Genomic DNA, 7947 nt, shown 5'->3' on the forward strand with positions numbered 1-7947 from the left:
CCTTAAAAATATAAAATACGATGACGACAAAAAACTGACGTCTCTTATTAAACGTTGGAAACGGTAGCCGACTGGTTTTGTGTGAGGCATATAGCAGCTAGGTGATGTTGCCGTGAAATGTGTGGGGGTTCGAATTCCATTGTTATGTTTATCTAATCCAGCTGGTGCCTACTATATAAGAAATATAAGCAGATAAGGCCACTTTGGAATGTGACTTATCTTTCAACTCTGCATTTTTGCGGTAGTTTTTGAAGGATTAAACCGTTCAGTATTTTTCATTGTCAATACACTTACGAAGTGTTTCAATTTCAAACGAATTTTTTTTAGAAAACTGACCGGCTTTATGCTACATGTAACTTCACTTGATACACAGTGAAGTTCCATGTAGTTACAAAGTTGTTATTCTCGATTGCTTTTTGAGAGTGTATTTATTATGTGATCATTATGTCTACTGTGTAGAGTGACATATTTAGGAAAGTTGTGACAGGTACTCAAATTTTATGCAAATAGTATGCCAATGTTATGCTAAAATATGGAAATGAGGCAGCACAATTTTTTAATCCAATTGTGGAGACCATTGATGTTGCAATTTACAATTTTATTATATTAACATTTAAACAGAATTGCTATTCCCCAATATGTCAGAGAATTTGCTGTCTTGATGTTAAGAAGAGGAGGGTTTCATTTGATTTGTGAATACAGGCTTTGGGGAGGGCAGAATTTGAGAAAAAGAGGGATGGGAGGGTCTCATTTGGCAATCTCATGCATATCCATTAACCCTCGACCCACCTGCTAATAATTACTGAAGTCTCCCTTAGTTTAGTTTGGTACAAGAAACATAGCTTTTGATTGTTATTGGGAATTGAAACATACCATGAGCGTTAACACACTGAAATCTTGAAAATGTATTGATAGTACAGAATGCCAGGAAATAAAAATTGTTCATGCTTCCATGTTGATTTATTCTCAGCAAAGTCAGACACGCATCTGAATTAAATTCTGAGTGAATTGCAAACCATAAGACATGGGAACTTGGTACATGATTATGGAATGTGAAACATAAATTAGGCTTACCCCTTCAGCATGGCTGACTTTCTGATTAATTTTTTTCCCAAAGGATATGCTCGATAAACAATAATTATTGCTTGTAAACTTTATATTTATTAGCAAAGATTTAGTTTCAAACTCCCAAGAATACTATAATAAACACATAATCTACGTATTCTTACTTCACTTGTGATATAATGTAATAAAATCTCTTTCACCCAGGCCAAAACTTCGATTACATTATATGTTGACGAGGAAATATATGGGGAAAGAGCATTCCTTAAATACAACAATTATTGAATGTTTGGACTCACCCAGGTATTCTAAGCTGGATTCGAAGGCACAGTCAAAGGCAATGTGATGCCATTGTCAAAGGCTTACATTCACTGGGTAAAGGACTGAACGAAGGATAAAGGGACAACTGAATAAAAGAAGAGTGACCTCTGTCTCCAAAAATCTCCAGATTTCCGGTGGAAGCGCATGTTTGACATGGCCAAGACGAACACCATTTGCGCTTCCACTGAAAGATTGGAGGTTTTTGTAGACAGAGCTCATAAAAAAAATAATAGCTGCAGTAGGACTCGGAGTAAGTCACCTCGACCCCTGTCCGTTTCGACCCCAATATTTCACACTCTCTTGTCGCTAATTGTGCTCACCTCTACCTTGTCATATCTTTCTTGTTTCATGACGTTTTACTGAATATATCATGCACCTTTCCTGGGAAAATTGGCTTCTAAACAAACAATTTAGCTGTTTCGATACACAAAATGCAGAGACACTTTTACGACCAAGCGCAGCGCGCAGACTGTTCGTAGTTTTTGGCGACTTTGATGGACCCGGCCCTAGCCCAGCTCGCACAATGCTGTGTGTCCCCAGAGTTATACGGGGCGGGAGGCCCCCGGGAGAGGCCGTATAAGGCCGGGAACACACAGCGTCGTACGCAGGGCTAGGACCGGCCGGTAACCAGAGAGGTCTGCCAGTTGCGAGCTCGGCCAGGGCCCGCGCCGACCAACTCAGCCAGTAGGAGAGGTCAGCCACTTATATGATTGATTGCGTACATTTTCTCCTCACAGTCAACAGAAGCTTTTATACGCATGCCAATTTTAGTTTTTTGATGTTATTTTGTTGAACATTCAGTAAACAACGAGAAGACGTCCCACTCTTAAAAACACATTGGTCGACCTCACCCTTTCAGCAGATCGCGGGTAGGGCGTACGATCGAGAGGTACAAATTGGCAGTAACAATGACTTAATCGTTGAATGAATAACGTTTTAGGCTACGGTTTGACGGTAGTAAATCGTAGGTTTAAAGGTATTTTAATGGAAAGCAAAACACGATGTACCACACTGCGGCCGATGTCATCGTGTAGTTAGCGTTGAAGCGAGGTAACCTCCATGGCGGAAGTAAGTTTGCAAACATCGCGCTCATGAATGACATTGACATCGCTTTCACATTATAACTTTAGCGAGACCTAGAAAATAGAAGAACACTGTGCACTGTAGTCTCATCATATAATCATTATTAACTCCTACTGGCCGAGCTCGCAACTGACCGACCTCTCTTTATTCGGCCCGGCCTGGCCCTGCATCAATTACATAGCGGCCGCCGTGGTATGCATAACGGCGGCAGCTGTGTAATGAACCACACGTATAACCACAGGGTACACTGGCTTGTTGTTTATTTGTGTTTGTTTGTTTGTGTTTGTTTATTTGTTATTTTTAATAAAATAACAGCGAAAAGCTGTTTTGTTAATATTTGTCAATAAAGAGCAGTTTATTTGTTTATTTGTTTGTTTATTTGTTTGTTTGTTTGTTTGTTTGTTTGTTTGTTGATACGTATTTCCGATGGTTAGGGTTAGGGTTAGGCTTAAGTTAGGGTTAGGGTTAGGGTTAGGGTTAGGCTTAAGTTAGGGTTAGGGTTAGGGTTAGGCTTATTCACTCCCTCTGACCCTAACCCTAACCCTAACTTAAGCCTAACCCTAACCCTAACCCTAACCCTAACTTAAGCCTAACCCTAACCCTAACCATCGGAAATACGTATCAACAAACAAACAAACAAACAAACAAACAAATAAATAAACAAACAAACAAATAAACAAATAAACTGCTCTTTATTGACAAATATTAACAAAACAGCTTTTCGCTGTTATTTTATTAAAAATAACAAATAAACAAAAACAAACAAACAAACAAACAAATATACAAACACAAATAAACAACAAGCCAGTGTACCCTGTGGTATAACTGTGCCCTGAATATACCGTGGTGTGTGTTCCCGGCGTTATAAGCCGTCCGACTGCATACAATGTATCTGTCGAGCCATTCGGCTGCGTTCCCGACGTTACAAGGGTCCACTAGAGTCTTTCAAAGTGCTATCATGGAGGTAGCAGGAGCCTCCATGGTGCTATGAGCATCGAAAAATCTGAGGACGTACTTTCGAGATGATAATGATACAAGTTTCATTCATACCGAAGGCCGGGGGGTCGAGTGACTGATAGAAGCCGCTGCAGCTCACAATTTACCCACGACAAAAATAGGGAAAGGGTTATTAGCTTCATAACAGCCGCACAGTGTCTTATAGGAATACAAAGCAGTGGGCACTTACCACTATCCTTCTTTAACTTGAACGAAAACCAGGAACGTATACGTAGTGAGTATTCGGTAGATGTGCCGTACAACGTCCCTCCAGGACCGGCTGTACAGTCGATGAAGTTGTCCGCAATAGTCACGCACATACGGCAGACGTAACCATCCGAGTTCAGAATATAGTGCGTGCCGTGTTGCTCTTGATTGACACGTTAAAGGTTGCTAGTTTGGTGTAATGTTTGACATTTAGCAAGTACTATACTTTTAAACAATTGCTAAGTAGATAAAAATAGATGAAACGTTGAAATTATGGTCCTACCTCCGCTACCCTTCGCTACCCAAAATCTCATTTGCATAAATGAATCGTGCCCCATATCTTGCGATAATTGCGTTATAGTAAAATATTTATTTATTTATTGACAATCAATCTACACCGGCTGATACTCAGCGCACACAGCGAAAAAACCGGCATTTCCATCAATCCAGACGCAGAAGTCGCAACCACCGACATCAACATAAAATGCGGAGATTGAAATCGCCTTCATCTTGCAACAACATCATTAATCTCAGCGATCGTCCACTCTCGCCAAACGAAACATCTCTTCTTCAACTTCCGCTGACATTCTGTCCAATACCACCCCGTTACAATCATGCGCGAGAAGTAGTTGATGTCGAAGAGTATATCATACGCATTAGATGGAAAGAACTCTTTTTCGACGAATACTTAGAATCAGATTCAGAACCAACCCATCTTTCATCGTCATTTTATATTCGTTCAGACCGTAGGCCGCCACTAAACCGCAATGATGCCCTTGAGTGTTATCACAGAAATCTTTACAGAACAATCAGAAATCACGAAGAACCGGACATCAAAAATAAACTTACACTTGAACAACGCAGAGCTCTCACATCACTGAAAGATAATAATTGTATAATTCTATTGTTATTGGCCGTGCTGATAAAGGAGGAGCCACAGTTATTTGGAACACCGCGGACTACGAAAGTGAGTGTATCAGACAGCTGTCAGACACATCTATATATGAAAAAGTACCGGCTGATCAATCGACCCATGTTTACAACGAACTCTGCAACCTTGTTACATCATTCAGCTCACCAGATAAAGAAACAGAGGCCATCCTAAATTGGTCAAATCGCAAAGGAGCCTACTTTTATATTCTTGGCAAAATTCATAAAATCAAAACATCGGGGGATCTACCACCAGGGCGTCCAATTTGTAGCCAAGTATCGGCCCCAACTCGTGCAGCATCATATTGGCTCGATTGGAAACTTGCACTCATTTGTGAACGTTATTGCACAGAATTGGTGAAAGATACAACCAGTTTCCTTCAACATATCGAACAAATTAACATCGATGCATCGCTTCCATTCAAACACATATCGAATCTCGATGTAGTTGCTCTTTATCCGAATATTTACATCGATGAAGGCATCATGGCAGTAAAAGACGCCCTCTACGTACTTGTACTAATATCAATCACGACGACATAATATTAGAGAAGATCACTTCACCAGCCCGTTTTGTCTTGGAGAGTAACTGTTTCCAATTCAATGGGCAACATTTCAAACAAATCTCAGGTACGTCTATGGGTACGCCGTTCGCGGTATCATATATGCTACTAAATACATGTAATACATGTATTAAGCTGGTAGATGCGCAAATACTATTTTACAACTCCAAACCACCCAGAAATAACAGATCGCTTCATCTATGATCTTGATGCCTTGTCTACATTAGATGAGGAGGATTTACACATCTTCATAGATCGCCTTAACAGTCGACATCCAAAAATAAAATTCACCTGTGAAATCAGTTCTTCTTCAGTTCCATTATTCGATGTTAATTTTCACCTGCGCAACCATAAATTAGAAACTGATCTTTACAATAAGCCTATTGCATCTCACCGCTACTTGCCCCCATGGAGCTGCCATCCACCTCATGTTTTCAAGTCGATCGTTTCTCAGGAGCACTACGGATTCGTCGCATTTGCAGTAAACCGGAATGGAGTGATAAAAGACTCTCAGAATTTTCTAGTTATCTCAGAAAATGTGGTTATTAGTCATACAATCACAGATCGCTCGCGCTTCTTTTCCAACACGTTCTGATTTACTGAAATACAAAGAGAAAATACAAAAGGAACGAGTACCCTGGGTTACTACGTACGATCCACGTCAACCTAATCTCAAGACAATCAGCACTGAAAACCAAATCATCCTCCAATCATCGACGCGTATGAAACAGGTGATGCCAAAACCTACCATTTCTTGCGTATCGTAAACCAGCCACTCTTAGTAGCATTCTACACCAGAATAAACATGCAAAGTCAGAACAGGTCATCTGGGGATGCAAACCTTGCTACACCGCAAGGAGTGCTTGCAGCGCTCTGATACAAAATACGACATTTGTTCAATCCACGGTAACAAAGAAATCTTTTCGCATTAAAGATGATGTAAATTGTAAATCTACCAACGTCATATACGCCCTAACATGCCGTACCTGTAATATTCAGTATATTGGCCAGACCACACAACCTTTGCATAAGAGAATGAACGGACATCTTTCCAATATCAAAACGAACAGAAAAGATAGATCCCCATATGTTGTACCTCACTTCAGAATGTCAGGACACTCTTTACGTGATAATGCTTTAACAGCAACGATCATCTATCGTTTACCTAATCCCAACACGGAAACAATGAAACAGTTAGAAAGCTTGTGGATACAGAAAATGGGAACGACACATCCTCAAGGACTAAATGAATATGACCCCGCAGGAATTCAAAACTAATTTCCCTTGCCTTGTTTTCATTTCCCGCTCGTTTCGTCATATATTATAAACTAACCTGTGTTTTCCAATCGACTACGTGATGCACCAAAATAAAAACAAAACAATAATCCATAGATTCCCTTGGATTTCGTTGTTAGTCCCCGCGGACGAAGTCCGCGGGGACTTATAGATTGGGTCCCGTCTGTGCGTCCGTCCGTCCGTCCGTCCGTCATCAACAGTTTCTCAGACACTGCTGAACCAATTTTGTTCAAACTTGGCACAAAGGCATAGCACTATGACCTACAGATGCACATCGATTTATTTTGCGATACGATTCAATATGGCCGCAAGTTGGCCATTTTTTGTGATTTTTCATGTCTTTGGACCATAACTCAGACATCCTTGAGCAGATTCTGTTCAAACTTGGCACAAAGGCATAATACTATGGCCTACATATGCATGTCAAATTATTTTGCGATACGATCCAATATGGCCGCGAGGCAGCCATTTTGTTTGCGATTTTTCGTGTCTTTGAACCATAACTCAAACATCCTTGAACCGATTCTGTTCAAACTTGGCACAAAGGCATAACACTATGGCCTACATATGCATGTCGAATTATATTGCGATACGATCCAATATGGGCGTGAGGCGGCCATTTTGTTGCGATTTTTCATGTCTTTGGACCATAACTCAGACATCCTTGAACCGATTCTGTTCAAATTTGGCACAAAAGCAAAACATTATGCCCTCTATATGAACACCAAATTATATTGTGATATGATCCAATATGGCCAACAGGTGGCCATTTTTTTTGCGATTTTTTCATGTCTTTGAACCATACCTTAAACATCCTTGAACCGATTCTGTTCAAATTTGGCACAAAAGGCAAAGCACTATGGCATACATATGCATGTATCATATGCGATGATCATACCTTAACCTTGCGATAGGATCCCATATGGCTGCAGAACTGCCATTTTGTTGGAATTTTGCATGTCTTTGAAGCGTAATTCAAATGTTATTACACCCATTTTGTCCAAACTTGGCACAAAGATCAGGCACAATGGCATACATGTACATGTCAATTTACTTCGTGACATGTTCCAATATGGCTGCCAGATTGCCTTTTTTCCCCAATATCGCTGCCAGATGGTCATTTTTGGATTTTTTCATGTCTTTGACGCTTAATCATATGCAAATATTCCTTAACCAATGTTCTTGAGACTTGGTACAAAGATAAAGTACTATGGCATACATATGCATGTCTACTAATTTTGTGCTATGATCCATATGGTCAATAGACAGCCATTTGATTTCAATTTTGGTGTGAGTTTTTTTGTCTTTGAAACATAAACATAGGTCACTGTCCCTCGATGGACTGATTTTGTTCAAACGTGATACGAAGATAAAATACTATGACTGCATTCTTGTGCAAATTAATTGTTTCATTATATGATCCGAAACGGCTGATTACAACAACATATACCCGATCCCATATCATTTCGAAAATTCCACCAAACCATGT

The sequence above is a fragment of the Ptychodera flava genome (assembly GCF_041260155.1).
Source record: "Ptychodera flava strain L36383 chromosome 3 unlocalized genomic scaffold, AS_Pfla_20210202 Scaffold_25__1_contigs__length_14229661_pilon, whole genome shotgun sequence".
Lineage (NCBI taxonomy): Eukaryota > Metazoa > Hemichordata > Enteropneusta > Ptychoderidae > Ptychodera > Ptychodera flava.